This window comes from Camelus ferus, chromosome 32, assembly GCF_009834535.1.
Source record: "Camelus ferus isolate YT-003-E chromosome 32, BCGSAC_Cfer_1.0, whole genome shotgun sequence".
Lineage (NCBI taxonomy): Eukaryota > Metazoa > Chordata > Mammalia > Artiodactyla > Camelidae > Camelus > Camelus ferus.
Window position 1 is genome coordinate 11,651,946 of NC_045727.1, and position 16,242 is coordinate 11,668,187.

Here is a 16,242-nt window from a genome sequence, read left to right on the forward strand (position 1 = left end):
AGACCCACCGGAGGGCCCTGCTTACATCATGGGACCCTGCCACTGACCGTTCCTACTCCAGCCAGCTTCCCCTCACCTGTGAGGCAGTGGCATTTAAAATCATTACCTTCTCTCCTTCCCAAGATAAGAGATGACAGTCTCTGTGCAGACTGGACTCTTCAGAATGACCCTGGCGACATTTCCGGCCCTGAGTCCTCCTCGGAGCCTGGTGGCGCCCATCAGGAGGTGGTGTCCGCCTCCCCCATCACCGGGTAGCCTCGGTGTCACTGACAGATGGTGTGGCAGAGATGCTGCAGGATCCCTTCAGACCCGGTCGTGAAAGGCAGGGCTGTCACTTGTTGGTCTCGGGATGTGTGCCCAGATTGCAGCCAGCACGCGATGAGGAAGCTTGGCTACGGGGAGGGGTGGCATGGAGGTGTCCGGTCACAGCCCCAAACAAAGTCTCGACCATCAACCACCAGACACGGGAGGGTGGGAGCCTCCAGTGAGTGGAGTTGGGGAGACAAACTGGCCTGGCCGCACCCCACCTAGACCACAGATGTATGAGCTAAGTCAACGTCATGATTACTTTAAGCCACTGACTTTCAGAGTGGTGTTTATTACGGGGCAGTAGACCACCGAACCAGCCTCCTTTCTCCTGGCTCCAAGGAGCCCACTCAGAAAGGAACTAGTTTCTCCGTCTACCCCGCAGCCCCCAGTATCTAATGGTTGTCACCACGGGTCTCACGAGGTGCAATGGAGCATCATTACAAATCAAATCACCTGATTCTACAAATGAACAGGTCACCCTAAATTTCCTAAATGACCTCAGGCTACACTCGTCTGTGAAAAGCCAGAGCATCAGGAGGTAATGAAATTAACCTGTCAGGTTTCAACTCCCCTGTGAACTTGGCATTGACACTGGCATCCCATCAAAGTCGATGAAGCACAGGGAAAAAAAAGATTTCTCACCACATAAGGAAGTAAAGGACTGTGTGTGCTATCTGAGATGATACATGAAAAGTATCTGACCCAGACAATTTAATGATTCTGCTTTTAGCAAAATAATTAGGCAGCTCTTGAAAATGTTACTTATCTGATTTCTATTTCTCAGCATTACTCATATAATAAGACCTACTTACTGGAAACTTACTGAAAAGTTGGGGACACCACTGGGGAGGTAGGGTGGCCAGCAGAAGGTGCCTGGGGCTGGGCGCCGGGAGCCCCAGTATGAGGTCTCAGGCAAGCACGCCACCCCACTGACCGGCAGCTTCCTCTCTGTGGAATGAAAGCCCTGTCTTCGTGACTTCTAGGGACTGTCTGAAGTCTGACTTCCTCCAACTTCTGAGAATGGAATTTTGGGTGCTGATTCAGATGAAGTGCTTCAAATTTTATCTAAGTAAATGCATTCCCGAGACAGTTATCTTAGAGCTAACCTACATCACTGGCCATCAAATGTCGCCCAGACTCAGCGAGTGTCTCTGTCATCCGGGAGAGGTACATGCGGAAGGAGGAAGGGGAGCAGGACCCGCGTTTCAGAGCCACAGGTTCCTGCGGCAATGGGAACCTTGCAGACCTCTCGGCCTCCCGCAGTCCCAGCCCGACCTGGTGGTGAGGTCGCAGCAGGCGTACGTGAGACACTGCGGCCGCTGTGCAGGCCCCGGCTCCACCAGGCGGCTGGTCCCCACTACTGAGCATCTTCCCAGGCTCACGGGCCCTGCCTGTAGCTCTGAACGATCTCACAGTGAGGGCGAGAATCGGCATCTAAGGAGCGGTGCCCTTGTGACTGCATCACTCTCTCCTGCTCAGGGAAACCTACCTGGCGTCACCAGGGGGCACTTAACTGAGTAGTATCATCTACCTCACACTAAAACAATGATCAAACTAATTTATCACAATGTTATTAAAGCAATTAACTTAACAAATTATAGCCCTGACATTTCTAGAAATAGATGTTAACAGCTGCTGTCAAATCATGTTTAAACAGAACACAAGAAGTACATTGTGATTCTGGGAAAACTTTGTATCCCAGCTGCTATGTTTGGCAGTAAAAGGAATCCCCTGAAAACAGGAAACAGTTATTTCACTCCGCTGTGACCGCTGGGCGACGGTTTAACCTCCGCCGTGCGAAGCGAGCCGGGACTGAGCTCCCTCGACTGCCTGGCGGTGCCTGGTAGACATGGGACTCCTTGCCCGGTTGCTGCGAGCTTTCTGGACGAAGGTCGTGTCATCAGGTCAGGGAACAAGCAGACGAGCAGTTTTAAACGCTTCACTGGAGAGGGCTCATGAGTCTATGAAAGTCCACATAAAGAACGGGCAGGACCACAGAGCTGGCCACTCCTCCCCTTTGTTCAAGTATTTTTAACCCCTGGAACACAGTGATATTTACAAACAATAAGCTCTTTCTGTATGGGAACTTAGCTTCCATGCAAAGTGACAATGTAAAATGAAAAAATTCAGACTTCCAATCTAGATTTGATTCAGATCAAGACTCTTATCTCCTGCCTGCACGTTTTTTTATTTTTGACTCTGGGAAGCCATTCCTATGACCTAAGATTCCAGTTACAGGAGAGGAAACTGAACCAACTCTAGCCTCTGCTCTGAGAAATTAGGAATCCCAAACACGTTGTTTTAACTGCACCCTGTCTACTGGCAGAGCTCTGCCTCCCCTGCCCTAGGCCTGACTTGAATCACAAAGGGAGGGTGCCAGGAAGGTGGAAAAGGGGGAAGGAGAAGGGAGGATGGGGGAAGTGGCCCTGGTAACGTTCTCCCTAGAGAGACCGAAGGCTTCCTTAAAAGGGAGGGTCGTTTTCATGGCAGTGCCCTTCCTCCCTCGCCCCAGACCAGGGGAGAAAGCATCGTGTGCGTGTGCGGAGGACACGACTCTGTTCCGGGCCCCTTCCAGCATGCGGTGACCAAGAAGAGTAACAGGAGACCTGGCCAGCCTCTTCAGGTGAGGAAAGCCACCTTCACAGCTTCCAGGTGCTGGGAATGAGCAGCGGCCCCCCAGGGGTAGGGGGCAGCACCAGCACCTGGGCCGTGCGGGTGACACCAGCAGGCACCCCATGACACGCCACAGTTTACGAAGAGAACTTCCTTTCTCCTACTTGTCTATGGGCCGTCCACTACTTCAAAGGAAGCTGCGAAGGGCCGGGCTATTTTTATCTGTCCATTAGCCTTCACTCTCCTGACTCTTCAATCCAGGGACACGCGATTCCAGGAGGATACGGAATGGTGCTCCTTTGCTGCCTCTTAGTGAGACGGCCGGGAAATAAAGAAAAGCCCCAGAAGGAAGCAAATGAGGAGACTTCTCGCTGTGATAGAGCAGAGATTGGCAAATCCTCTCCCAAGGAACAACATAGAACTGGGCAAATTTGTCAAAAATAACCATTTCAGGGCCCTGGAAATCAATCAAAGGCAAGTAAGTGAAGCAGCAATACTCACAAAAAGGGATGAAACTTCAGGTAAGGACAGCGGGAGCCTCTGGCTCTCTTGCCTGAAACAGCTCTTGTTACTTTTCTTCTAAGTTTTAAAAAACATAACATTGTATAGGAATGCTCGTGACACTGTACTGCTGGGTCTGTAGCACATATCTAACACGTGACTGAGCGCAAAGGACGAGGAGGAATGGCGCTGCACTGGAGCAAACCTGCTATACTTTATCAAAAGCAGCTCAGAAAAACTTAAAGTAATGTGATATGTATTGCAATCCTATAATCATTAGGAAATAATATTTAAAAATAGTAATGTGGTAATACTCAACTATAAGCTACCTACAAGAAACACACTAGAAAAATACATCTCATACTAAACGAAAGCCAGAGTAGACGTATTAATAACAGACAAAGTAGATCTCAGAGAAAAGAGTATTGTCATAGATAAAGAAGGTCATTTCATGACAGAGGTAAATTTCTCAAAGGGACATCATCCTTGACATTTATGTACCCAATAAGTTTCAAAATACACAAAGCAGAAGCTACTGTAACTGCAAGGAGACACAGATAACCCACAACTCCAGTCAGGAGATCCCAGTCTTCCAACCCAAAGGCTGAGGAACAGGAGCCTGAAAGGAGTCGAAGATGCAGAAGACGTGGACAACACTCTCCCACCGGGCTCTGACTGACACTCACAGAACGGCTCCCCACAACAGCAGAACAGCATTTAAACCATACACCACTGTGCAGTGGTTAAGAGCAGAGATTCTGGAACCAGTCTTGAGTTCAAATCCTGGTTCCACCATTTCTCACCTATGTGATCACGGTCTAAATATCTGACTTCACTGTGCATCAGTTTCTTTATCTGTAGAATGGATACGGGTTGTTTCCACCACTGCAGTATTGTAAATAATGCTGCAATGAACATCACTGTGTAAGTAAAAAATAATAAATAAAATAAAACCATACACCATGTTCTGGGGCACAAAATGAGTCTCAATACACTTATAAGAGATTTAAGCTATAGACAATACGTTCTCTGACCTCAATGGAATTAAATTAGAAATCAGTAACAAAGATCTCTGGTGGGGAGGGTATAGCTCAAGTGGCAAAATGTGTGCTTAGCATGCACAAGGTTCTGGGTTAAATCCCCATTACCCCCGTTAAAATAAATAAATAAAAGCCCAATTACCTCCCCTCCCCTAAAAAAGATCTCTGGAAAATCTTTAAGTGCTTAGAAACTAAATAACATATTCCTATAAATTCATGGGTCAAAAAAGAAACCAAAAGGGAAATTAAATTAGTAAGTATTTTGAGCTGAACGAAAATGAATACGCAATGGATCTAAATTTGTGGGATACCACTAAAGCAGTACTGAGGGGAAATTCCTAGCAAAAGGCACCTATAGTAGAAAAACGCTTCAAATCTAGACAACAAATTCTACCTAAAGAAACTAAAGAGTAAATGAAACCCAAGGTAAGCTATTGAATAAAGAAAATAAAGGGAGGAGCCAAGATGGTGGAGTAGAAGGACGCTCGTAGCTCACCCTCTCCCACAAATACACCAAAACTCACATCCATGGCCCCACCCAGCCAACCAGAGCACTTGCCAAACTCCGACAGAACATCGCCCTCTTCAAAATACAAAGACGCCAAAAATCTGGTGGGAGAACAGGAAAAAAGAACAAAAAGCAAACCAGTGCGGGACTGTCCCGCGGGGAGGGAGCAGCAAAGGAGGACTAGCGCTGGTTCGCTGAACCTCCCCCTCTCCAACAGAGAGGCCAGCGGGATGGAGGGGGAGGCTCTGAGGCTCATATCTGCACGGAGCACCCCTTGACTGACAGAACTAAGTTAAACAGGCACAAAGGATCCCCGCAACACCCAGCCTGAGACGCGAGCCGGCAGCTGGGGGGACGGGACAGGCTGTCTGAGCTGGGCGGAGGACTAGGGCGGATGCACTGAGGCATTCCCGAGGGACTGGAAGGTGCTGCGCGCTGTGGCTGGGAGGGGATACAGAGCAGAACAATCTGGGTCACCCATAAATTGTGAAAAAAGCAAAGCAATACTGCTGGTGTGCCCTGGGGGGAGAGACGCTATAGCCTTTGTCTCCTCAGACCCGCGGAAACATTACGGGCACTTCTCGCGAGAAGAGAGGTGGGGCACAGCCACAGCTGCCATATCCTCCTGTATGCAGCACCCAAGTGGGGGCAGGGCCGAGACCTGAATCCACACCAGAGGCTCCACAACCTCCTAGGCAGGACTGAGACTTGTTTACAGCCCAAAGCAGATAGGACCTTTCTGCCCTGGTACCTCAGAGAACTTGCAACACCAAGACAAACAAGGAACTGAGTTTAGGAATGGAGCGGGGGGGGGGGGCTGTTCTGCGGTCTTCCCCGAGGCCGCCTACGGAGCACCAAAGAGGCAGAGCAGGCAGCTTCTGCAGCTCCTAACCTCGGTGCTGGGAGGGGGCCCGATCCTCCCGCCTACCTTGTCTGAGTGCAGCATCTGACTGCGGCACAGGGAGGGGGCGTGATCTGCCAGCGGACAGCCACTGGGAGCAGCACAGATGAGGGCACCAATGGAGGGCCCTTGGGAACAGCAAGCTGAGTTCACGAAACAGGGCGAAGACAGAAAGACCTCTCGATAAAATCATCAAGAGCTCACAGTCTCCAGGAGAACACATCTTTTTTTTTTTTTAAATCTTTTTTATATCTGTTCTATTTTCTATTGCCCTTTTAATTTTTACTTTTTAAACAATTGTATATGTCTATAGTTTTAATCCCTTTAAAATTTTTCTTTTAAAGTATTTTTATCATTATTTTTAAAAATCCACATCATTTCATTTTTAATTCTCTTGGTTTTGATCTCCTGTTATTGATTACACACAGGTCTCAAATATTGTTTTTTGATTTTTTTCTCCATTTTTTAAGGTTTTTAAAAGACGTCTCAACTCGATTGCTATTCTGCTTCAACTTGCTCTTCTATTATTGATACTACACTGTTTTCAAATCTTTTTTTCTCCATCCTTTTAAAATTCTCTCTTTTTTAAGTTTTACTCCTGCATAGGCTTTAGATAGATAAATAAATAAACTCCTTAAGGACCACAATAGATAACTGATACTCCTTAGGCCACAGTGCCAGAGAGATATGAGCAATATAAAGAAGCAGAGGAACCACTCCCAATTAAAAGAGCAAGAGAAACCCCCTGAAAGCACAATCAAGGAAATAGACATTGATGGTTTACTAAATCAAGATTTCAAAAAAGGACTGATCAAAGTACTGAAGGAACTAAAAGAGATAGTGTTTAGAGATATAAAATATGTCAAAAATGAAATTGAAGCTATAAATAAAAACCAAGTAGAATTAGTAAACTCATTTGCTGAGATGAGAGCTGATCTAAAGGCTGTACAAAGCAGGCTAGGTAATGCAGAGGAATGAATAAGTGACCTAGAAGACAGGACAACAGAAAGCACCCAATCAGGACAGCTGAGAGAAAAACAAATAAAAAACAATGGAAACAATATAAGGGACCTATGGGATAATACAAAGCATGCCAAACTACGCATAATAGGGGTTCCAGAAGGGGAACAAAGAACAAAGGGGATTGAAAAGGTATTGGAAGAAATCATGACTGAAAACTTCCCAAACCTAAAGAAGGAATCAGATATCCAAGGAGGCTCAGAGGGTCCCAAACAGGAAGAATCCAAACAGACTCACACCAAGACATATCATAATCAAGATGGCCAGAGTCAAGGATAAAGAAATGATCCTAAAGGCAGCAAGAGAAAAACAAAGAGTGAGTTACAAAGGAACCCCCATAAAGCTCTCAGCTGATTTCTCTACACAAACACTACAGGCCAGAAGGGAGTGGCAAGCTATATTCAAAGTCCTGAATGAAACAAAGATGCAGCCTAGGATACTCTATCCAGCAAGGCTATCCTTTAGAATAGAAGGAGAGATAAAGAATTTCACAGACAAGCAAAAACTAAAAGAGTTTAGCAACACTAAACCCATGCTAAAAGAAATATTGACAGGTCTATTCTAAATAGAAAAGAAGGAGGATGCTACAAAAATGAGAAACGCATAACTGGAAAGGTGATAACTACCATGAATTACAAATAGAATAAGCATAAAATTGTAAAAGAAGACATCTAAATCATTAAGAGTGGAAGAGGGAAGCAAGGAAATATAGAGTACTTTTTTTTTTCTTTTCTTTTTAAAATTTTTTGTTCTCGGTAGGATGGGTTTGAGATTATATTACTATCTGTTTAGTACAAACAGTTATAGTAATGGGTTAATAGACTTACAAAAAGGGGTAACCACAAGCCAAAAACTTACGAGTCACAAAAACTAAATAAAATCCAAGATAATACAAAGGAAAATCACCAAACCACAAAAGGAAGAAGAAAGGAACAAAGAGCAAATACCAAATCAACTGCAAAAATAAGTTCAAAATGGTAATAAACACACATCTGTCATTAATTACTGTAAATGTTAATGGACTAAATGCTCCAGTCAAAAGACGCAGAGTGGCAGACTGGATAATAAAGCAAGAACCTTCAATATGCTGCATACAAGAGATGCACTTTAGGGAGAAGGACACATATAGACTGAGAGTGAAAGGATGGAAAAGGATATTCCATGCAAATGGAAAAGCCAAAAAAGCAGGTACTGATTTCAGACAAAATAAAGACTTTAAAACAACGGCCATAAAGAAAGATAAAAGAAGGACATTTTATAATGATTAAAGGAGTGATACAAGATGAGGATATTACACTCGTTAATATATATGCACCCAATATAGGAGCACCTACGTACATAAAACAATTACTAACAGAGATAAAGGGGGAAATTGATGGGAATACAATCGTTGCTGGAGATTTTAACACCGCATTAACATCACTACACAGATCTTCCAGACAGAAAATAAATAAGGCAACAGATAAATTAAATGATACAATAGAAAAATTAGAGTTGGTGGATATTTTCAGAGCATTACATCCCCCCAAAATAGGACATACATTCCTTTCAAGTGCACATAGAACATTTTCTAGGATTGATCATGTACTTGGGCACAAAAGAAGCCTCAACAATTAAAAGATAGAAATTATCTCAAGCATCTTTACTGACCACAATGCCATGAAACTAGAAATCAACTACAGAGAAACAAAGGAGAAAAAAAGGAAAGCATGGAGATTAAACAACATGCTATTAAAAAACCAATGGGTCAATGATGAAATCAAAATTGAAATTAAAAAATACCTTGAGACAAATGAAAATGAAAACACAACCACACAAAATTTATGGGACACAGAAAAGACAGTGCTAAGAGGGAAATTTATAGCGATACAGGACTTCCTCAAAAAAGAAGAACAATCTCAAATAAACAATCTAACCCACCAGCTAAAAGAATTAGAAAAAGAAGAGCAAAAACCCCCAAAACGCAGCAGAAGGAAGGAAACAATAAAGATTAGGGAGGAAATAAATAAAAGAGAGATTTAAAAAAACTATAGAAAAAAATCAATCAAACCAAGAGCTGGTTTTTTGAAAAAGTAAATAAAATCAACAAACCTCTGGCCAAAATCACAAAAAAGGAAAAAAGAGCACAAATAAGCAAAATAAGAAGGAAAATGGAGAAATTACAACAAATAACATAGAAATACAGAATAGCATAGGAGAATATTGTGAAAAACTATATGGAAACAAACTGGATAACCTAAAGGAGATGGACAAGTTTCTTGAAACATACAGTCCACCAAGACTGAACCAAGAAGAAACTGACCACTTGAACAAACTGATCACTAGAAATGAAATTGAATTAGCAATAAAAAACCTCCCTACAAATAAAAGTCCAGGACCAGACGGCTTCACCGGGGAATTCTACCAAACATACAAAGAAGAACTCATACCAGTCCTTCTCAAACTCTTCTAGAAAACTGAAAAGGAGGGAATACTCCCAAACTCATTCTATGAAGCCACCATCACCCTGGTATCAAAACCAGGCAAAGACACTACCAAAAAAGAGAATTATAGGCCAATATCACTGATGAACATAGATGCAAAAATCCTTACCAAAATATTAGCAAATAGAATCCAAGAGCACATAAAAAAGATTATACATCATGATCAAGTGGGGTTCATCCGAGGGACACAGGGTGGTTCAACATACGCAAGTCAAACAATGTAATACATCACATGAACAAGAGAAAGGGCAAAAACCACATGATCATCTCAATAGGTGCAGAAAAAGAATTTGATAAAATTCAACATCCATTTATGATAAAAACTCTCACCAAAGTGGGTATAGAGGGAACATATCTCAACATCATAAAAGCTATAGATGACAAACCTACAGCCAGCATAGTACTCAACGGTGAAAAACTCAAAAGCTTCCCACTAAAAACTGGGACAACACAAGGCTTCCCACTATCACCACTCCTATTCAACACAGTCCTGGAAGTCCTAGCCACAGCAATCACACAAGAGAGAGAAAACTGGAAAAGAAGAGATAAAAGTGTCACTATATGCTGACGACATGTTACTATATATAGAAAACCCTAAAAGGTCCACACAAAAACTACTAGAGCTGATCGAAGAGTTCAGCAAGGTAGCAGGTTACAAAATTAACATTCAAAAATCAGTTACATTTCTTTACACTAACAATGAATCAACAGAAAAAGAAAGTAAAGAAACAATCCCCTTTAAAATAGCACCCAGAGTAATAAAATATCTGGGAATAAATCTAACCAAGGAGGTGAAAGAATTATACACAGAAAACTATAAACCACTGATGAAGGAAGTTAAAGAAGACTCTGAAAAATGTAAAGATATCCCATGCTTTTGGATTGGAAGAATCAATATTGTTAAAATGGTCACACTGCCCAAGGCAATCTACAGATTTAATGCAATCCCTATCCAATTACCCAGGACATATTTCACAGAACTAGAACAAATCATAATAAAATTTATATGGAACCATCAAAGACCTAGAATTGCCAAAGCATTACTGAAGAGAAAAAAGAGGCTGGAGGAATAACTCTCCCAGACTTCAGACAGTACTATAGAGCTACAGTCATCAAGACAGCAAGGTATTGGTACAAAAACAGACATATGGACCCATGGAACAGAATAGAGAGCCCAGAAATGAACCCACAAACTTTTGGTCAACTAATCTTTCACAAGGGAGGCAAGAATATACAATGGAATAAAGACAGTCTCTTCAGCAAATGTTGTTGGGAAAACTGGACAGCAGCATGTAAAACAATGAAGCTAGACTCCCTTACACCATACACAAAAATCAACTGAAAATGGATCAAAGACTTAAACATAAGACAAGATATAATAAACCTCCTAGAAGAAGCTATAGGCAAAACATTATCTCACATACATCTCAAAAATGTTCTAGGACAGTCTACCCAAGCAATAGAAATAAAAGCAAGAATAAACAAAAGGGACCTAATTAAACTTACAAGCTTCTGCACAGCAAAGGAAACCGTAAGTAAAACAAAAAGACAACCTACAGAATGGGAGAAAATTTTTGCAAATGAAACCAACGAGGGCTTGATCTTCAGAATATATAAGCAGTTCATATGACTTAATAAGGAAAAAACTAACAACCCAATCCAAAAATGGGCAGAAGACCTGAACAAGCAATTCTCCAAGGAAGAAATATAAATGATTAATAGGCACACACAAAAAAATGCTCAATATCACTAATTATCAGAGAAATGCAAATCAAAACTAAAATGAGGTACCACCTCACACCAGTCAGAACGGCCATCATTCAGAAGTCCACAAATGGCAAATGCTGGAGACGCTGTGGAGAAAAGGGAACTCTCCTACACTGCTGATGGGAATGCAGTTTGGTGCAGCCACTGTGGAGAACAGTGTGGAGATTCCTCAAAAGACTAGGAATAGACTTATCATATGACCCAGGAATCCCGCTCCTGGGCATATATCCAGAAGGAACCCTACTTTAAAAAGACACCTGTACCCCAGTGTTCATAACAGCACTATTCACAGTAGCCAAGACATGGAAAGAGCCTACATGTCCATCAACAGATGACTGGATAAAGAAAAGGTGGTATATTTATACAATGGAATACCATTCAGCCATAAAAACCGACAACATAACGCCATTTGCAGCAACATGGATGCTCCTGGAGAATGTCATTCTAAGTGAAGTAAGCCAGAAAGAGAAAGAAAAATACCATATGAGATCACTCATATGTGGAATCTAAAAACAACAACAAAAAAACATAAATACAAAACAGAAACAGACTCACAGACATAGAATACAAACTTGTGGTTGCCAAGGGGGCAGGAGGTGGGAAGGGACAGACTGTGATTTCAAAATGTAGATGGATAAAAAAGATTATACTGTATAGCACAGGGAAATATATACAAGATCTTGTGGTAGCTCACAGCAAAAAAAAAAAAAAAAAAAAAAAAAAAGAAATGCGTGACAATCAATATATGTATGTTCATGTATAACTGAAAAATTGTGCTGTACACTGGAATTTGACTGTTACTCAATAGAAAAGAAAAGAAAAAGGCCAGAGTACAGATCAATAAAACAGGAAATAAATAAATAAATAAAATAAATAATGACTGGTTCACTGAGAAGATAAATTTGATAAACCTTTAAACCAGATTAATCAGGAAATAAGTGAATACACAAACTGTAATGCCAGGAATCAGAACAGAGACAACACCTCCTATTCTACAAATATCTAAAAGATAATAAGGGAACATTATGAACAACTTTATGTCAATAAATTCAACAACTCAGATGAAATGGACAGATTCCTTGAAAGATACAACCAAAACTCACTCAAGAAGGAAAAGATAACCTGAAAAGCCCTATGTATACAAAAGACATTGGATATGTAGTTAAAAACTTTCCCACAAATAAAATTCCAGACTCAGATGGATTCACTGAGTTTTGCCAAACATTTAAGTAAGAAATAATATCAACTGTACATAAAGTTTTCCAGAAAACTAAAGAAGAGAGAATTCTTACCAACTCATTCTATGAGGTCATATTACCCTGACACTAAATCCTGCTAAAGACATAGATAAAATTGCAAACCAATATTCCTCATAAATATAGATGTAAACATTCTTAACAAAATTTTAGCAAACTAAATCCAACAATACAGAAAAAGGTTAACACCTCATAGGCAAGTAGAGCTTGTCCCAGGAGTACAAGGTTTACTATTAGAAAATAAATCATCTTAAACAACTGAAAGATCAAAGAAAAAATCACAAGGAAAATTAGAAGTTAAAGACAACTGAAAATTAAAACACAACATACTAACACTCAAGGGACACAGTAAAAGCAGTGTTGAGAGGGAAATTTATAGTTATAAACTCTTCTCTTAAACATTAAGAAATAAGAAAGAAATCAACAAACTACATTTTAAGGAATGAGAAAAAGAAGAACAAATTAAAACGAAAGGTAACAGAAGGAAGGAAGTAGTAAAGATTAGAGCAGGGATAAACTAAATCAAGAGTAGAAAAATAGAGAAAAATCAGTAAAATCAAAAGTTGGTTCTTGAAAAGATCAACAAAATTGACAAACTTTTAGCTAGATTGACAAAGAAAAAAAGACTCAAATTACTAAGATCAGAAATGAAAGTAGGGGCATCACTACCGAGTCTACAGAAATCAAAAGGATTGTAAGAGTACTATGAATAACTGTTTCCCAGCAAGTTAGATAACCTAGAAGAAATGAACAAATTCCCAGAAACACAAAACCTACAAAGGCTGAATTATGAAGAAATAGGAAATCTGAACAGCTCTTTAACAAGTAAGGAGACTGAATCAGTAATCAAAAAACTCCCAACAAAGAAAAGCCCTGGACTGGATGGCTTTACCGGTTAATTCTACCAAACATTTAAATAAAAGCTAACACACATCCTCCTCAAAATTTTTCCAAAAATTGAAGAACAAGAAACACTTCCTGACTCATTCTATGAGGCCAACATTACTCTGATACCAAAGCCAGACATAAGACACAAAAAAACAAAACTACAGAGAAATATACTTTATAAACAATGATTCAAGAATCTTCAACAAAATATTGGCAAATCAAATTCAGTAGCATATTAAAAAGATCATACACCATGACCAAGTGGGATTTATTCCCGGAATGCAAGGATGGTTCAACACATGAAAATCAGTGAATGAAATATCACACACAGCCAGAATGAAGGGAAAAACAAACATGATCTTCTCAACTAATGCAGAAAAGGCATTTGACAAAATCTGGCACCTAAGCCTGATTTAAAAAAAAAAAAAACTCTCAGCAATCTAGGAATAGAAGGGAACTTTCTCTTTTATTAAGTGCATCAATGTAACCTACAGCTAAAATTATGCTTAATGGTAAAAACTGAATGCTTTTCCCCTAAGACAGGTGTCAGCAAACTATGGCCCTCTTGCCTATTTTGACTGAAATACAGCCACACCTATTAATTTACGTATTATCTATGAGTAATTTTAAGATACAATGGCTGAGCTGAATAGTAGCAACAGAGGCCTATGACCCATGAAGTTTAAAATATTTACTGTTTGGCCTTTCAAGAAAAAACTCTGCTGACCCCTGCTCTAAGACCAGGTGAAGACAGGGATATTCTGATCATTTCTATTCAATATTGTACTGTGGTTTCTAGCCAATACAATAAGGAAAGCAAAAGGAATATCAGGCATCTAGATTGTAAAGGAAAAATTTAAACTGTCCTTAGTTGCAGACAGCAAAATTGTCTGCATTGAAAATATGATGGAATTCCTATTTTTCCCATTTTTCTTAAGTTCTAGCTACCGAGTACTTACAACCCAGAAAGCCTCCTGTGACCTCCCTAAAGGTAACCATTAGACTGACATATATTAGATGAACCCTGCCACTTTAGGATCTTTAATTATATTGTCACACAGTGTGTACTCCTTTATACCTGGCTGCTTTTGCTCACCATGTGTGAGATTCACCCATGTTACAACAAACAGCATGTTCTTTTTTGTTTCCATACCATATAGCACTCTGCACCACAAGTTACTTATGCATTCACCTCTTGATGAGTATCTGGTTGCTCCCAGCCTTGACTCTTACCAAGACTGTGAACAACCCCACACACATCTTTTGGTGAACACACATGCGCACTTCTGTTGAGCACACACCTGGGAGTGAAACTGCTTGCCTGCATAACATGGGAATATTCAGCTTCAGCAGATACTTCCACAGTCTTACAAGAGCTAGAACATCTTCCAATCCCATCAGCAAGGTCTACATGATCATGTTCTACTTCCTTTATGACACTAGGTGTTACCAGTTTTTTAAATTAGGCATTTTGTGTCTAATCTACAGTAGTAGTACCTCACTGTGGTTTTAATGCGTGTTTCCCTGATGATTAATGATGTTGAGCACTTTTTCATCCATTTATTGGCCATTGGGTATCCTTTTAAAATGAAGTGCCCGTGTAGTCTTCTTACTGGGTAGACTTCTTACTTTGCTTTCCAAGACTGCCCAGGCTATCCGTTCAAGTGGATTTCCATAGAAATGTTTAATCAGCTTGCCAATTTGCATTAAAAAAAAAAAAAAACCCTGTTGATATTCTGATTGGGATTATTTACAGATAGTCTCTGCTCTTCCAATCGATGAATTTAGCACATCATGCCATTTACTTACGTCTTCTTTAATTTCTTACAATGTTACATTTTTCTGTTCTATACATCTTTCATTAGACTTGATTTTTAAAATGCTAATGAAAATGGAATCTTAAAAAATTTTAAATTGTTATTAATTCTAATGTTTTATCTGCAGCTTTGTTAGGATTTTTCATGTCTGTGAGTAAACAGTTTAATATCTTTCTTTACAATCATTACACGTTCCATTTCTTTCTGACTTGCTGCCCCAGCCAGGACGTTCAAAACAAGGATGGAGAGAAGTGGTGACAGCAGTGGTGTCACTCTCATCTCTGGAAGAATGTGCTTGATGTCACCAACGTTAAGATTGATTCTTCTCTACTATGGACTTCTTCTAGAAACCTTTTATCAGAGTAAGGAAAGTTGCTTCTGCTCCTAGTTTTTTAGAAATTTCTTCTCTTTTTTCCCTAATTAAACTGTAAAAGAGTTGTTGAATTTTATCAAATGCTTTTCCTGCACCTATTGATCATATTTACCCTTTCATTTTAAGAACTTACTGTGAAGGATCTTGATTCTTTGAGATTTTTTGAGACCTGTTATATAAGGCTCAGTGTATGGCCAGTTTTGATCAACATTCTGTGGCTGGGTGGGAGGAACGGGTAGTCTGCAGTTGGCTGGTGTAGCATCTTACAGCTGTCAGTCAGGACAAACTGGTTAATAGTGCTACTCAAATCTCCTATGGCTCTACTAAAATTGTTGGCTGCTTCTACTAGTTACTGGGAGAGGTGTGTTAAAAATCTCCAAATATGACCAAGGGTCTATTTCTCCTTTTAGTTCTGTCAGTTTTTGCTTTATGTTCTTTGGAGCTGTTATGAGGCACGAATGCATTTAGGATGTACTGTAAGTGGCGGTGAAGTCTTCTCACTGGGCCATGTAAGGCTCCCAGCTCGTTCCCCAGGACCGCTTCGACTGCCGCGGGTGCTGCTGTTGCTGTTTTATCACAACGACATGCCACCTGTGACACATGCTCTGTCTGACATTAGTACAGCTCTCCCACATTTTGATCAGTGTTTACAGAGTACACCTTTTCCCATTCTTTCATCTTCAGTCTTTCCATTTAAAGTGTGGCTCTTGTATGCAAAATTGCATTTGGTTTGTTGTTTATAATCTGAAAATCTTTAACTACAACA

At 40.6% G+C, this 16,242-nt stretch overlaps 1 protein-coding gene across 3 annotated transcripts in view; it reads right to left on the bottom strand.

Moving 5' to 3' along the window:
* SPECC1L (sperm antigen with calponin homology and coiled-coil domains 1 like) overlaps window positions 1–16,242 on the bottom strand; it is a 112,531-nt gene that overhangs the window by 11,946 nt on the left and 84,343 nt on the right. Inside the window, exon 14 of one of the 3 annotated variants that reach the window (XR_004316732.1) lies at window positions 107–392. The exons of the other annotated variants lie outside the window; for them this stretch is intronic. The gene's annotated coding sequence lies outside the window, so the exon portion shown is untranslated. The remainder of the gene's footprint in view (window positions 1–106; window positions 393–16,242) is intronic. 3 annotated transcript variants of the gene reach the window in all.